Raw genomic sequence first — 17,655 nt, forward strand, 5'->3', positions numbered from 1 at the left:
CTGAAAGCTTTTGAGCAGGAGAGGTGTAATAGTACACAAAATCCACTGTCTCAGGGTCATAGTTTATTTTGTTGTTGTGGTCTTTGGTACATTGTGGAAAACTAATGACATTAAGATAATACAACTTTTTCATTCATCACAATGGTTCCTTGGCCATAGTCCCCACTATAAAATATGCTAATATCAAATAAATACATAAGTCAATATGTCACTCATGCTCTGTCGCTTACACACACACACACACACACACACACACACACACACACACACACAAACATGCAAAATCTAAAGAAGTGCAGTGCATGATTATCTTCAGAGTGTTTTCACTGAGCGTTTTATAGATTTTGGTAGCTCTGTTCCTTTGATCGACTCATTTGAATGATGCTGTAGCAAATGCCTTTCCATGTTTGATTGTGTTATCCCTTACTTTGGTTGTCTCCACCATTCATTTGCTCTACATGTCTCCTGTAAACCAGGGAGGGCAAAAAGGAAGCCAGAAATGAGTGGCCCAGATCTGGTGTGAGAATGGTCAGATTTGGCTCAGAGTTGCTGTCCACCTGGGCTCGCTGTCGGTCTTAAGCTGCAGCTTGAGTCTGTGCCCAGTGGTGTGGCCTTAAGCCAAACTGACCTGAGTGTCCTACTTTGTGTGTTTGCACCCTGACACCACTTCTGTAGTCTGCAAGCGCAAGCATGTTATAATAATAATGATGATAACAATAATAATAATTTATGAGATTAAATTATGAGATGCTAAATGGTCTGGCCAGACAGGGCAGACAAATTAAACCATTAAAATCACATAAAATCAGAGACTTAAAGAGCATTTCTTATGTGCACTGTTATTCATGCACCGGCACGGCAACAAGGCAAATACCTGATGTATGTGCTTTCATAAAAAACACTGTGTGATGCTTAGTGTGTTATGAAGCTGATCAAACACTGGACAATATCAACAACATGCACAAAGAAAAGCAGAGAACTGTAACAGCTCCTTTTCTGAACAATTATTGTAGTTATGTAATGTAAGTCTTTAATGGCAGTAATCTAGTAATGTACTGTTACCTTTAAAGTAACTTTACTCAGCATGCTATAGTGTATTTTAATACTGCTCTGCATGGCTATTGTTTGCTAGATGTGGTTGTAAACAGCATTGCTTCATATTGCTTTGCATATCTACCTCATGGATGTTATTGTGTTATTGCATTATTTGTTATTTGTGCCTTACTGTGGCTCTTCACAGTCTGTGCACTGTCCGCAGCAGAAAATGTTGATTTATCTGTCATCTTACTGTTTTGTGCTGTTACTTGACTGTACTGCTGTTTAAGCTGTCTCCTTAGAACGTCTTTGCTAACCAACAATGGATGAAAATTTGACATATGTAAAATAAACAAATGAACAAAAATGAAGTGTAGGCACTGCAAGCCATAAAAATCTTACTTGTGATATGATTAACACTTCATTCTCCTTAACACTGCTGGGTGGGCACCAGAGGAACCAGGATCTTTGTCCTCTTCATATTATTGAATAGAATACTATTATATTATATTCCCATTTTATGTGTTGTTATTATTGAAAGACAAATATTTCCATACATATTTTCTAGATTTAAAAAAATGTGTTTGTTTCTTCTCAGTTGCTAAATAATGGTCCTCATGTAAACATTTACTACTTTAATAAAATAAGTTCATATATTGTGATTGTCTGTCTATATAAAATGAATTGCAATGACCAAGTTATGTCTTGTCATTGGTCAACTTGTGTACAGATTTATTTATCAAAATATCTTCAGGTCATCCATATATAAATAGGTTATGATAAAAAGATAATGATAGTTCATAGATTTAAGTTACACTTTAGTTTAGAGTTAAGTGAATTCAGACTCTCACTTTTTTCAGTCATGTTTCTTCACCATCACACAGGATGTTATTCACAATGAAATCCCATTGTGGAAATCCCCTCAACTACAAATCCCAGAGATCCTTGCTAGGGCTTAATCTGGTCACATGACCAGGCAGAAGAAGCAGGTGGTTCTTGGTCATATGATGCTGTTAGCCGAGGCTGAGGAGCAGCAACATCTGAGCTAAATCACAGCCCACATCACTCCCTACATTGAAAGGTAAAGCTGGAGGAATCCCTCCTTTTCAGCCTGCGTTTGTTCTGCCTTTAGTGACGGATGCTGCAGCCTCACACAGACAGAGAGGGGGAGAGGGGGGAGAGGGGAGCAGATGGGAGGCAGGGATGTGGAGGATGGTAGGCCATCATGGGTGTCTATACGTTGCTTTCTCTAGACAACAAGGAAGCACAGATACTGTGTGTGTGGATCTATCTGCTGCGAACATGCTGTGCCTGAGGATGTTTGTGTGTGTTTGGAAGGATGCCATGTTGTTGGCGATATAGAGAGAATTGTTCATCCAGTTCCTCTTTTAATGTAAGAGCTATCTGTTCTTCTTCTGGCAGCAGGCCAAACATGGATGATTCCATGTTTTCTATTCCCCCTCCTCCCCTTAACATTCCACTGTTATTCTGATCTAAGTTTTGTGTGTGTTATGATTTAGGCCTTTTCACACTTTGCAGCCTGTCAGCATTTTTGATCATATTCGCTCATCTTTGTGCAACATCCCCAAAATGCTAGGAGGCACCACAACCTTTACAAGAATGAGACATTGCTCGAAGTATGTTCTTACACACTTTACACAGTTTTTTTTATATTAAATATTTGTAACTTCCAACAACAGCAACAGCAAAAATTGTACTATGTTTTGTTATTTTGGTCATCCCCTGTACCATCCACAATATGGATGAGAATTTCAGCAGCGCCTGGTCCCTCACCGCTGTGAGCATGGCGATCCTGATTCGACCCGCCACACTCATATGCTGCTTAATCCAGATCAGATTCAGAATGCAGATCAAAACATGAATTATCAGAGTCCATCGGCAACGGTGCCGCTGTTTTTCCCCGTTGGGCCGGTGCGGTTCACGTGCTTCTGTGTTGTTTCTTGAGTTTTCTTGCAGTTTCAAGCAGAAATTCTGTTTCACTTGTTTGTTGCCCCAGAATTGCTGCACTATTTCACAGATCCGTAACAGCGTCCTCTACACAGATTGCTCATGTCAGTGGATCCTCATACGTCAGTGAAGTGAGGACAGAGGGCGTTTCCTGAGCTGCGTAGCAGAATCTGTGGTTAACGAGGTAACTTAAGGTTGAACTCTGGGTTTTCAGGACCGTGGTTCACTCCTTACCGGGGTACATCGTTATGGTAACTTGTGTTGTACACCTAACCAAGTCAGGAGCAGGTTCAGATCAGCAACAAATGGGAGACGTAGTTTTTCTATGCTGCTGTCATCCAACAACAGAGCCTGACTGAAGCATTAAATCCTTGTTCTTGTAAATACAATAGCCTCCTTACTGCATTATGTTTTTATATTCGGCATATTTGACACTGCCAGAGTTCCAGCTAAAAGAATATGACCAAAATTTCCATATATCCCATAAGAATACATCCAAGCAACAGTAATTTAATGGAATACACACCTGTAATTATAGTCAGATCTACTCGTGCCGTAATGATGGGTCAATGATATCTTTAGCCTGTTAATCTACACGTGCACACAGTCTGCAATTTTTCGTCACGTGTCCTTCCTGCATTCAGCAGGTGCAACTGTCCTGCTTTTTCCTTTTTCTTTTTTTTTTTTAGCTTCACCATATTTGTCTCATATGTCTAATAAAGTTTACTCTCAGTAGAATGTGCTCATGACTAGACTGAGAAAACCTGGGTTGACTCACTGAGCTGATAACCATCATCATGTGACTGCTCAGCATGACAGTGGTTGTTAGTCTTAGCGAAGCCAGATAAAGAAAAGATATTCAGGGTCTGTTGAACTTGCTTCATAGTGCAGGTCACCAGCGTAGAAAGTGTTCAGCTCAGTGCAGCAGCTGTGTGTGAGAGGCACAAACTTTGACTACAATTATCCAGCATCGTGCTTAACATACTTGGTGCAGCAGGTGTTACCACAGCTGGAGGAGCCAACATATGAAATAGACTTCAGAGTGTTTTCTATTACATCACTGGGGACAGAGAATTCGACTGAAGCAAACTTTCAAATCTATGCAGACAAATATGAAATCATTTTAGCAGAAAAAGCTGATTTTTGTACACAGTATGATTTTTTTCCTTCTTTTTTTTTCCTGGAGTCACCTGTATAAACATCATTCATGTACGAAAATCAAGAATCAATATGAATATCTGTACAGTTGAAAAAACAGTGTTGAGTTCTTGACTTATAATACATTTACTGTTTTCTGATTAGACACAGAAAACCAACCTCAAATTTAACCTGTCATTTCAAATTCAATGTACTGCAGCACAGAACCAAAAGTATATACTTAAAGACTGTCCTGAAGTGGTCAATAATATTATGGTTGATAAAACAATCTGACCTTAAGGTCCATTGAGTAGCTGTCCACATGTGTCACATGATCTGTGTCATCACATGGTCTTGGTCATCACATAGGTCACCTAATGGAATTATAGATCTTAAAATACCAATTTTCTTGTTGGCTTGAAACTTGCATATCAAAGTTCATTCTTGAGCATTTCAGAAATATGTTACTGCAAGTGTGCAAGTGAACTGATATAGAATTGATACTTGATAACTAATAGTCCGAATCAAATGGTAACCGGTAATTGGTAACTGATGAAAATTCTGCGCAGTAGTATAGTTAATGTTTGGCTGAGAACTCTTTGCAGCCTACAGAAGATGTGGGGTGATTAGTAGAGTGATATCATTCCCCAGTTGCATTTTGATGGGTTCTTGGGTGGAGAAGGGGCTGGTTTCAATGCTAAGCAAGCAGCAGCAATAATTTTGAAGACACCTACAGTGAGCAATGAAACAATGCGAGAGCAGTGGGAGAGCAGAGCATTCTGGCATTTTAAATAGCCCGCTGCAACTGTAAAGTGTGCATTCGATATATGTTGCTGAGAGTGGAGTACGGTATGTCTCCAAATAAGATTACTTTAGATGCTTTGTGCTCTACAGTGACTCCTCAAGGATCTTTGTGGACAAAGTTACAGATATACCATGTATGCATGATGGAAGATATTTTAAGATAGATGAAGTCCACTTCGGTGATATCTGCTGGATGAAAAAAAAAGAACAGAGGAAATGAGATAAATTAGTTTCCAGAATATAAACTATGAAACTGTGATGTACTCAGAATGCCAAGTAGTGATGTGTAGGTGTACAGTTGTGTGTTGCAAATGAGATTCACTTCATCACATGTACCATTTACATATTACATAACTTGCAAGAGTTAGAAAAGAGGATGAGTGTTAGCTTAAGTTTATGTCTGAAATGAATTCCTACTCTGCTGCGTGTTAGCCAGAGTATATGTAACAGGATGCTGAATGGTGGGTGTTCACTGCATGACTCATCGCTCATCGAGCCGAACTGGACAGCCGCTCGCACTTTTCTTTCATCTTCCTATTTGTTATTCTAGTTGATATTCAATTATCTGCTGTTTGTCATGATTATTCAGTGATGATTCAGTGTATCACAGTATGAGGGAATGCAGTTGTAAAGGAGATCACCAACGGTTTTTGGGAGTTGGGACGTAGTGTGGGGTCACCAGAATGGGCCAAGGTCAAATCTCTAAAACTGGCACTGTGTGGACACTGTAAAGGTTTTTTTTCTTTTCTTTTTCTTTTTTGTGACACAGCATTTGTTTAATGATGTGTAAGACAAGCCATTCATAGATCACTATATTACCAAAAGTCAGTGGACACCTGGTCATCATTCCGAGGTGAGCAGCTTGTTGGACATCCCATTCTAAAACCATTGGCATAAATATGGATTTTGGGTTATGGACAACATCCAGGTTTTTATGTTGTGCAAGCAGTTGACAAGGGTGAGGGAAGCTGAGTGGCTGGTGAACAGCTGGGTGTCATCTGCATAGCAGTGGGAGCTCAGGCCAGCATGATCTGACCAAGGGGAAGCATAGATGGCAAAAGTCTGTATAGTGTGAAGGGGGTTGCTTATATTGACAAAGCCATTATGTAATGAAGTAAGACCAGACTATACTTTCCCTCTGCAAATATGGAGCATTTTATTGTTTATAGTGAAAAGTCTGCACCAAACAGCCGACTGACACAGTTAACATGATGAACACAGGGCAGCATTTAGCAGCTCAAGTTGGTGCATCAGAGTTGGTGAAGTGAATAGTGGGTTCATGTTCATCGTGTGGAAGAAAACATGAGGACATCCAAATGAATGATAATGTTGCTTGGTAACTGCTGAATGTGCAAATAAACAGCTGTTTGCCAACAAGTTACTTATGCTGTTGAAAACACGTCAATGTTGTGTTTACAGTTACCATTAGAAAAGCCTATTTTTCAGTCAAAAGTTACTATCACAGACCAAACATGTAAATAACCCAAAAGAGTTATGTCAAATCCTGTATTGTATTTTATTTGGACAGAACGAGCTAAAGCAACTGAAGAAGTGCAGACCTGTACGTCCTGGTGGATCTTTGGGTCATGCAATTAGAATATGTAACAGTTTAAACTACAAACCTAGAAATGCCTCTTTGTTTGTTTTGGTTTGCTCAAACCATGACATGAGCTTTAAACTTCAGCAGCAGCATGCTGAGATTCGTCAACTTTCTATGACCTCCAAACCCTTTTCAGGATCCCCAAATTCTCTTGACGCCAGCATTTACTCAGCATTTTTTGCGCATATCAGTTTTAGGACAGCACATTTTTGACAGCATATATTTGGTTGATCTAGTGTTAAGTGTGCATTATTAACATCTCCACACAGGACACACCCTGACACTCAGCTGTGTCAGCATGACATGATTTGTGAATAATGTTTACATATGGCTCTCATTCAGAACTCCCATCTGTTGTGGTGTTTGTACAGATACATGATCATCCTTTGGCAGACAGTCACAGTCACACTGTGTTCATAATTTGCTTTTGCTTGGAATTGTGTTATTATTTCAGCAACAACAACTCTTATTATTCACCAGCCATCATACAGGCAACAGTAAACATCTCCCACTGCCAATGTATAGGCTATTTCCATACGATGTGGACTTCCCTAGAGGGCAAAATGCAGTGTAATAAACATATCACATGCTCTCCTCTGACCTGTAACTGCCATTCACCCAAGATTTGTCAGAATGTCTGAAGCACCAAAATGATAATCTAAGAGGAGGCCAAGAGAAAATCTTATGTTCTTATGGAAAACACTAATGATTCAAAACTAATGAACTCAGTGAAGCCATTTTCTGCATGGGGAACAGAAACGGAAATTCTCAAGGCCAAACTTAAGGTCCACTTACTTTCGTACTAGTTGAGACTTTTTCAAATTACACTTTTTTTTTTTCGTTAAGGTTTAGGAATCTATGGATATGAGATGGGCTGTCCAACACCTTATCATGTACTGAAATTGAGATGAAATATGAAATTGAGACAATTTACTGATGAAGTCTCATATTAATCCTCCAATTGAGAACACTGCAACAAAAATGGTCTTGTTACATTAGCAAAGGTCTATGTCACACCCGTCCCATGTAGCTGGATAGTTATTACTGCATAACATGGGGCTGTAGTACTATGGACGGAGGTAAAAGTTACCTATGGTTGACCGCGCTAATCTGCATGCAACAAATGAATTTTTCAGCTTTTACCTTTTTAATATGAATTTTGGAACATGGCGGTCCCTTCACTTAGCAGGAAGATGTATTCACACAGATTTTTTTAGTCCTACTAAGAATTAAGTATTAAATACTATCGTCTGTTCAAACTCAAAATACAACCTAATGAAATGAAAATATGACGCACACAATGTACTTCAAATATAAATAATGAATTTTAGTAAATGTAAACAATTATTTCTATCAAGTGAAAAAATAAAGAAGAGATAAAAGATTGTACAACACTCAAAAGTGTTTACCTAAACCTACTTTTACCTTATCTCATTCGTCAATTTGAAACTCCTAACTAAAGGGCCCACTTTCTCTCTCTCTCTCTCTCTCTCTCTCTCTCTCTCTCTCTCTCACACACACACACACACACACACACACACACACACACATGCAGAAGCTGCACCCAAAATAAATAAAAAACCCTTTAAAGCAAAAGCAAACTGTTGGAGGCCTGAGTCATTGCTCGGGAGCGTGGTGTGTAACTTCCCTTGACAGTCAAGCTACAAATAAAATAGCACGCACGCTAGTTAATTGTTACTCACAGACCATGACTTTTAAACATAGGCAAAGGATGAAAAACGGCGAGGCGTGACGAGAAGAAAGACGAGTGAAGCTACAGGCTGGCTACAGTCTTGATGAAAGAATAGCTTAGCGGGAATCATCCACTCTTCCATGAAGTCCAAGGAGTATTTCCTTGTCCTCTCACTCAACGAGTGTTCATGACAGTTTCATGTCACTTTACTCATAATAAAGCTTCTTACTTCTCATTCTGAGTTCGTCTGAGCTTTAAACTAGCTTCTATCATCAACACACACAGTAAAATTAGCTGCTACACTATGGAAATATGTGCTGTTATAGCTAGCATGCGAATGTGCTAGTTGTGGTTAGCATATACATCTTACACATACATTGTTATGAAGTGATACAAAAGATACACACACAGAGGTTATTTACCTTCTGCAGATTTCAATGTCCCTTATACCTCAGCAAAACTCTGCGTCCACCACATGAAGAACATGACCGCTCTCCAACCGCATTTAGTCAACATTTTTCACTCAGCTTGTCTGCTTTTCTTCTCGCTAACATGTAGCTCTGCTTTATGAGATTGCATTTTCGTTCCGCCCTTCCACCTTTCCGATTGGCTGACGATTTGGTAACATCCCATGAAATTAACAGAAAGTCATGACAGAAAACATTATTGTTAGATTGTGAGCTGACCAGGTTTCTCCTACGCACACTGCAAACAAACTATTCGAATTTCAAAAAACTTGATCAACAGTGACAAAGATTGATTTATCTGCTTATTGCATTTTTTTTAATTCACTCAACTGTAACAGACATTTAACTTAACTGATTTTATAGAAATGCTTTTTAACATCTAGATTATTTATTCCTCTCTATTTATGAATATATTTATTTGTCTAAAATTAAGTATTTTTTAGACTGGACTACATCTAGATATTCCAGTCCAGTAAAATATTAGTCCAAAATATTATAATATACATTATTTATGAGCAGCTTTCTGTGCTTTGGATAGGTGTTTTAGGTTAACTGTACAGAAATGGTAAGACGTTCTGGACACCTTCCTTTGAAAGATGTTATGATCACGTTCAACTGGAAGGAGACTCAGGATATGCTGAAGGGATTACATACTCCATCTGGCCTGAAAAGTTCCTCAGGAGGAGTTTGAAGATGTGGCTGTGGAGAGGGAGGTCTGGACTAACCTGCTGCTGCTACAGAGACCCAGACCAGGATAAGTGGTTGAATACTGATAGATGAATAACAGTGGTGGAAAACAGTCATTTTACCCATCTATTATGCTTTGGGCCATCATCTTAGATGAAAAATGTGAACACAATGATGTGTTGTGGAATGTTTGCGCTGAATTTGCATACAAAGATGATGTGGCTATGTGCCTTTGTTGTTCTTTTTTCCTGCTGACTTGTTCTGATTGGCCTGTCAAAGTGAAAATGAGCTGTCCAAACTTTAGAATGCTCCATCGGATTTTGTCAAAGATATATATATATAAAAAAAACAGGTGGAGGGTCATGCAGAGACATTACTTTTTTTTCTTTTTTTTTTCAAACTTTACACTATATAACATAGCAAGGATGTAATTTAGTAATGGACAGTAAGCATATACAGTGGACAGAAAATGAATATGTTTTTATATTGTGTGTGGGTGGTTTTCTGTGGATTTTTGGTTAATGCTTTGCCTTGGTTTGTCAGAATCTCCACTTTGTTCTGCACAAGCCACTCCATAGTGGCTTTGGCTTTGTGCATTGGTTCATTGCCCTGTTAGTATATGAATTTCAGACTCATTTTTAGCCTTTTTTTGCAGACATCTTTAGGTTTTTCACCAGACTCTCCCTGGATTTGGCTCCATCCATCCTCGTTTCAATTTTGTTCCTCAGTCCCTTCAAATGACAAATATCCCCACAACATTTTGCTGCCACCACCATGCTTCACAGTCAGGATATGCCATCCTTGTTTTGGTTTCATCAACTTTCTACCAGTTTCGAAGTGGCAGAAAGTTGTGTGTGTATGTGTGCATGTGTGCATATACCAACAGCTTTCCAAAGTGTTCCTAAGCCCCATCAATATCCTTTATCCAATCATGTGTTCATAAAGTGGTGAACCTCTCTCCATCCTTCAAGGATGCTCCTTTCAGACCCAATCATGATCCTATCACCTGTTACCAATGAACCTGTTTACCTGTGGAATGTTCCAAACAGGTGTTTTTGGAGCATTCCACAACTTTCCCAGTCTTTAGTTGATCCTGTCCAAACTTGTTTGAAACATGTTGCTGCATCAGATTCAGAATAAACAAAAAATAATTTACAAAAAATAATGAAGTTGATGAGGTAAAAAATTACATATACTTAATATATTTATTTGTACTACTTTCAGTCGTGTATATATCAAAAAGGATTACCAAACTATCACATTTTGTTTCATTTATGTACAAACCACCACACACTTAAGTTACTGAGCACCATTCATGCCTACTGTAGCATGAATCTATTTTGGAAACTTCATGAGCTTTCCTATGAGACCAAAGGGCAAAATATCTAGGTGCACACAAAATATCTAATAATATTATATATAATAATTTCTCAATTCTAGAGTTCAAGAAAATTGTAGAATAAAGTCATGTTCGCTACAAGACAAATCCTTTCCTGTAGAACAAGGTACTCCAGTTCCTAGAATAGCAAACATGTCAATATGTTGTTTGCTATACGTAATAGTGTAATATTGCTGGGGTTCATAAACAGTATAGCCTCTTGCAGGGCTTTGCACCTTTAGTCAGGTTATGACACAACTGATGCTATTGGAATGCAAACATTTTCTTCATGCCAGTCAGAAATTATGTTGAAAATTCGTATTTTAGCTCATCTAATTGCTTAAGTAAGTGACTTGAATATTGGATGACAACTGGGACACTTTAGTAAGGACACAGAGGAGAGGGAAAGGAGCCTTTTCTGGATTTAATTTGTGAATTCAGGGAGACAAGAAACCTTGCCATCAGAGATAACAAGGCCGGGCTCTGTGATGTGTGAATAATGGCCGGACAGAGGTTTAGACATCATTAGAATAATCAGTCCTGATGTGGACGGAGATGCACAGCAATACAGGGGAGGCCTACTGATGGCTGATAGTCCACTAATTAAGATGCTGCTGGTGCACTGTTCTCTTTTTTGACAATGCAGATGCACTGTGATCCAACCTCTGCCAGAGAGTTTCGTTTTAATATGCTTCCACTCATTGTTTCATCCTAATATGCCCATTAGATTTAATTCATGTTTAGTTCTTTATTCATTAGACTTCCATTTCTCCTGTGTGGATTGTGCTCTGTTGTGATGGTGCTATGTTAGACAGTTTTGCTTGAGCAACTTTGTATAAAAAAAGGCATTGTTTTTTTTTTTCTCTCTCTCTTCATTGTAGTTTACATTTCTGTTTTCTTTATTTTGCTGATGCAAAACAGTTAAGCATTTGGGAACAGTTCAGTTGCAGCTCATTGCTGTGTGCTGAGAGCATTCAGCATGTTTGAAATTTTATTGTATTCCGCTACTCATCTTGCTGTCTGCTGGATTAGAAACCTCATTGATCATATCAGATTGGTTAAGTAATTGATTGTTACTGGTTATTAACCTCCCAGAACTTTGGACCTGCTTGCCAGCCACTGAGAGCAGCCTGTAATCAGTCACAAATGGCAGCCGCTAATGAAATTAGTTCCTGGTTCTGCCTCACAACTTTGTTTGTTCCACAAAGTATTGGCAAGGGCGTAGAGATGCCAGGGTTTACTCTCCCCAGAGAATGGAGTGATGGAACAACAGAATGCAGATAATGAGCTGCTGTGTCTGTGTTGTCTCTTTGTAATTACTCATGTGTCTGACCAACATATAAAGATGAGGACATGAAAAGTTGTACAGTTGGTGTAATGTCCACAATGTCACTGTAGACACGAGGTCTGAACAGTGTTAGAACTAATATTCTCACCATATGAAATAATTTAACAGGTTGTGTACCTGATGTTGTTGTAACGCGTGTTAGTCTGTAAACTGTGTTTTCTCCTTTCGAAATCTTGCATTTTTGAGAAGTGGTCATTGATAGAACTCTTAAGGTATACATGGCTTTATGGGAAGTGTGCCTGTGTGCTACCTAAGCCATAGTTGCATTAAACTGTTGGGGAAGAGTTGTTATTGGGCCTCACACATACTCACACAAGTTTAGAACTTCACAACATTGGAGGGCAATATAAATTAGCATAATCTTGGTCTAAAAACTGACAAAAAAAAGCTGTTGAGATGGTGCCCCTTTGAACATTACCCATAACAAAGTGACATGCTGTAAACCCTGGGCTTTTAGTCCCTTGGGCACTTGTCCATTTTGCTCAGCTGGTTATCCAGCAGTGGTCCAACCAAGATGAAAAGATCAGTCTTATTTTCATCTGTATGTCCTGCACAGAATTAAGGCAGGGGCATTTTTGTCTTAGAAGTATTTACTGCTCTCCTAATTTGTCCAATGTTAAATACAATAAAGTATAACAAAGGTAACAAAACAAAAACATAAGATTTATGCATTGTCTCTTGTTGTACATTATTGAAGCAAAAAGCTTTTCGCTTCTCACCTATTGTTTATGCTATACGTTTTTGTTCTCTGACATCTTGAATGGGTTTGTGTGGTGCAGAGCTGTGTTGTGCCAAAAGTTTAAATTTGTTGAACTTTGAACCTGAGCTGCCCAGCTGACCTTTGTTAGAGCAGTCCGTTGCTGAAGGCAGCAATTAAAGGTGGAGGGTAACGGATTACCCCGACTGACCGACACTATGTGAAAAACTCAATCCCCTCATTCATTTCTGTGAGACCACTGTTTTGCTATAGCATTGCAATGCTGATGCAGAAGGCTTCTGCAAAAAAGTCCCCTGGCAAAAAAGCTGAACTTGGATCAATTATTATTATTGCAATAAAATGGAAGGCTGGCCAATTACATAGGCACAAGCTCTATTTTATGAGTTAGATTCTGTCATCAAGACAGAGGATAAAATGATTAGCGCAGATCCCTGTGCAGCAACTGTAGCTCCAGAGCCGTTTGTCCATCTGACAAGCAATTTTGTGTGTGTACTTCATCACCGGAGGTCTGTGAGTGGAGCTCTTGCAGCAACACCTGGAGCGCCTGCTGCTCTAACTAATCTCCACTCTCCACCTGGCCTTGGTTCCTCTGGCCAGGGGTTTGCACCACTGTAACCACTGAGTGCAACCGACGCTGATGCTATACCAGCTAGCCTGGTTAGCTCTAAAACTTGTAAACCCAATTGAGCTTATTCCACCTCTCACTGACCTGCATCCCACTGTCAAAAACTGTTCTAACGCACATAGGAATGGCTGACGTCATGGCTACAAATTGCAGCAAATTGCATGCAGACCTTACCTTATAGAAAAACCACATGAATTTCACATGTGATTTGCACATGTTAAACATGGGAAACATGTGGTTTTGGAACATTTTTCATGGTGTAATGTGTGAAACCCATGTAAATTCCTATGTGAAACCCATGTGATCACATGTGGTAACGTGTCCACATGTGAAACACATGTGGTACCACATGTTACAACATGGTACCCATGATACCACATGTGATCACATGGGTTTCACATAGGAATTTACATGGGTTTCACACATTACACCATGAAAAATGTTCCAAAACCACATGTTTCCCATGTTTAACATGTGCAAATCACATGTGAAATTCATGTGGTTTTTCTGTAAGGATCCCTGTGCTCCACTATTTGGAGTCTGGGAAAATGTTGTCTTGTGTCTGGTATAATTTCAAATCTTTCCAAGAACATTTTAGTCTACTTTTCAGTCTCCACCACTGGTTAAAAAACTCTGGCAGCAGGATATGACTTAATCTCAAACTTTGATTACTTTTGGACTAATTCAAGCCTGTACAGAGCAGATGGTGTGCACCCTAATAAAGAGGATAACAAGCATTTGACTGCTAATTTTATCCATTTTTTGGCTTTTACCTCTTTCTGATATGCACCGTGGCAAGAATCAGTCCAGATCTTTGTGGGTCCTGCCACTGTGTGCCCGGCCTCTCAACCACAGTTTCTGAAACACTCTAGTCCTCCTCAGCCTGACTCTGCTACAGCTGGGTACTCTACCTATGGCTTTCAGGACAATAATGTACATATTTTGGCCAGGGAGGACTGATGGTTTGAAAGAGGAGTGAAAGAAACGTCCATGTCAAACTGGAAAGACCATCACTGTATTTGTATTCTCTGGAACAAGGCTGTGAACCAACTTTAAAAACTCAGATTTTTGACTTGATAACTGGTTTCCAATGTGATTGACTTACTAATGGAGGTGGTGTTTTGTGAAAAATTGGTTGTCTGTGTCTGTCCTTACTTTTTTGTATCCAAGCTGGAATGTTTTGAGTTCTTGGCTGTACGTGTATGGGGAAAAATAATACTGGGAAAGTACTAGGCATTGAGTTTTATTGTTCACCCTTTGCACTTGTGGTGCAACAGATGATTTATTCTATTTAATATGCAGTTAAGATGGCTCAGAACATCTTATCCTGTGTGATATGAACATTAACTGGTTAACTAATGTTGATAATTAAAAAGAATAATAAAACACAAAAGATCTCTGCATTTAATTCAATCTCATGCAGTTAATTTTCTTCACCACTCCACCAGATCTGAAGAATGCAGAGAAGGCCACACTCTTAGATATCATCTTAACAAATAGCCCACAGCATTATTAAATCTAATGGTGTTTTTCCTCTTGACTTCACTGACCAGTGAACGCCCAATAGCATGCATCCGTGACATGAAATTATAAAGATCCAAAGAATGTGTTACTGTCTGGAATTTTAAACACATGAAAATCACTGAAAAAGTTTTCTGATTTATATTTAGGTGATATTGATTTATACTGATATCCTGAGTGAACCTCAGCCTTCGCCTTATTTATGAAAACATTTTGTTGTCATAAATGCACCTTTTAAGAAACTCAGAGTCAAAAATAGGAACAACCCTTGGTTCTGTTCAGAAATTCTGGATATGTTACATGCTACAGATGCTGCCTGGTGCAAAACGTGGATAATTAAATCACCCACTGTTTGGCAATATTGTCTCACTGTTATACAAAATGTCAAATCATTTTTTTATGTCTCTGATCTGAAAGTAAAACAAACCTAGCTCCGATTTGGAAAACAGTTAAATCATTATCACAGAGATCTACTTCATCCTTACACAGTGAATTGGTCAACTGGAAAGACTATATGTAATACATTCAGTGCACACTTTATTTCTTCAGGTTATATGTTTGAAAATGCTGGATCTCCTTCCTCTGGCTCTAATGATTGAGCACCTTGTTAAGTAAATAAACTTCAGATTTTGTCACTGAAGTATTTTACAAATTTAGAAGTGTTCAATACTTTTAGTTTTACTAATCCTAAAAAAAGTTCATGGGGGCTAGTTATTATTTATAGCTGAATGCTTATTCTTGTATTATTAATCTGACTGAGGTAATAGAAAGCATCCCTGACCTGTGGAAGACAGCTCACATCCAACATTTGCATAAAGGGGGTCAGTCAAATAAGCTGAATGACTATTGGCCTAAAATCTTATCAATCAAGTTTTCGACTCAGATACAATACTGTGACGGCAGCACCAGAAGTCTTGAATGACATGTCACCCTGTTTTATTGACTCAACAGTTTTCAACTATGTTGATCCTATTTTTTTAAATTATTTATTTATTTATTTATTTTAATACCTGGATTCTATTGGATTTAATGGAAAATTATGTAATTGATTTGTCAATTCAAACCTCAGTGGTAGAACACAAGCTGTTTTGACTAATGACTATCAATCCAGTTTCATGAGTGTTAGCTAACACTCATGAAACTGGATTGATAGTGCTAATGAATTTAGTTGAAAAGGAAACAGCACAGTTCATCTCTAAGTGGATGATGCTATTCAATATACAACAGTGCCCTCTTGCCCAGGAGGTCCAAAACTTGCATTTTGATTTGTGTACGATACATCTTACTTTCATCGTAAATTACTGTGAAAGCAGATAAACAAAATGCATGTCGTTCTCAGTGCCACTGAAATTAATATTACCACTCTTAATGGGACACCAACTGAAAATTGAAAGAGTATCCTATTATGAATTCCTTGATTTCTGGCTGGATGACAAGCTGTGCTTTAAAACATATTCATGAATGCACTAACTCCTTGAAAGGCACACATACATACTGTATAGAGATACATACATATGAAAAAAGACCTGTCGCAGTCAGAACTACAGGAAGCAAATTTTCCATTCAACCTTTTTACCTGTTATAGATGAAGGTGATGTGATTTATGTGCTTTCTTCTGCCTTGCCTCTTAGAGCCTAGATGCAGTCTATTATTGTGCCCTTAGGTTTATAATTGGGATGGTTTTAGAATGCATCAAAGTTTACTACATGAGAAATTTGTGTGGCGGTGGTTAGTTGGCAGTACAGTTGCACTGCAGTAGGTCAAAAAATTATTTACCACACAAATGGATAAACCTCCAGAAACCCTTTAAGCTGATTGCTTTTAATCACTTCAAATCTCTTTTGATAGACATGCAGTGATGTGAATGACTTTGATTTCTGATTTTATCTTTAATGTTGGTGTCCTTGGACTATTTGTTGTAAAACTTCATGATTATGTTTTTTTTTTTTTTTTTTTTTTTAGGAATGACAGGGTACAATACATACAAAAATGCAAAAAATACATGTATTGAACCAGATACAGCTAAAAGCTAATTTTCTGTATCCTTCGTGGACCTTTATATTTTCATTTCTATTGTAATTTAGTTTTTGTTGCTTTATATGAATTGAAATGTTTAGATGTTTTGTATTTTGTTCTCAATTGCCTTCCCCGGTTAAAGAAAGGTAATGTATTGTTGCAATGGTATAGATAAGTCAAAGTCTGTTGCTCAAACTCACCTTCCTGGGTCATGTTTCATTTTCCTGCCTGTACCAGAAGTATCAACCCACCTAGACAGTCCGCTCTTAAGCAATGTTTTTTTGGTATGAATGTCTGAGACTGTCCTTCCAGGGAACTCCACACTGGGAGGAGTTTGAGGTGGATGGAGGGATTAACAAAGCATCTGACTTTAACACGGGGGACCACTGTTTGTTTCCTGTTTCTAACAGTCAGTGTTATTATTTTTATTATTTTTTTTAGTATGGCCACAATCATTTCCTCATCCCAACCATACATTTACTATTATAATCATGACAAGGAAGGTCCTCTAACCGTAGAAAGTACCATTTTTAAACCGAACCATGAGTTTTTCTTAACCCTAATCAATTAGCCATTGTGCCAAACCAAACCTTAACCAAAGTGTTTTCACATCATTAATTTAGATTTACACATGCAATACCCATGTTTTTCAATCAGA

The 17,655-nt window shown here is 38.4% G+C and overlaps 1 protein-coding gene across 1 annotated transcript in view; it reads left to right on the forward strand.

The window, feature by feature from the left end:
- The first annotated feature begins 2,001 nt into the window (after nucleotides 1–2,001).
- tsnare1 (T-SNARE Domain Containing 1) overlaps nucleotides 2,002–17,655 on the forward strand; it is a 188,729-nt gene continuing 173,075 nt past the window's right edge. The window contains exon 1 of the mRNA XM_076738024.1: nucleotides 2,002–2,116. The gene's annotated coding sequence lies outside the window, so the exon portion shown is untranslated. The remainder of the gene's footprint in view (nucleotides 2,117–17,655) is intronic.

This window comes from Chaetodon auriga, chromosome 8 (assembly GCF_051107435.1).
Source record: "Chaetodon auriga isolate fChaAug3 chromosome 8, fChaAug3.hap1, whole genome shotgun sequence".
Lineage (NCBI taxonomy): Eukaryota > Metazoa > Chordata > Actinopteri > Chaetodontiformes > Chaetodontidae > Chaetodon > Chaetodon auriga.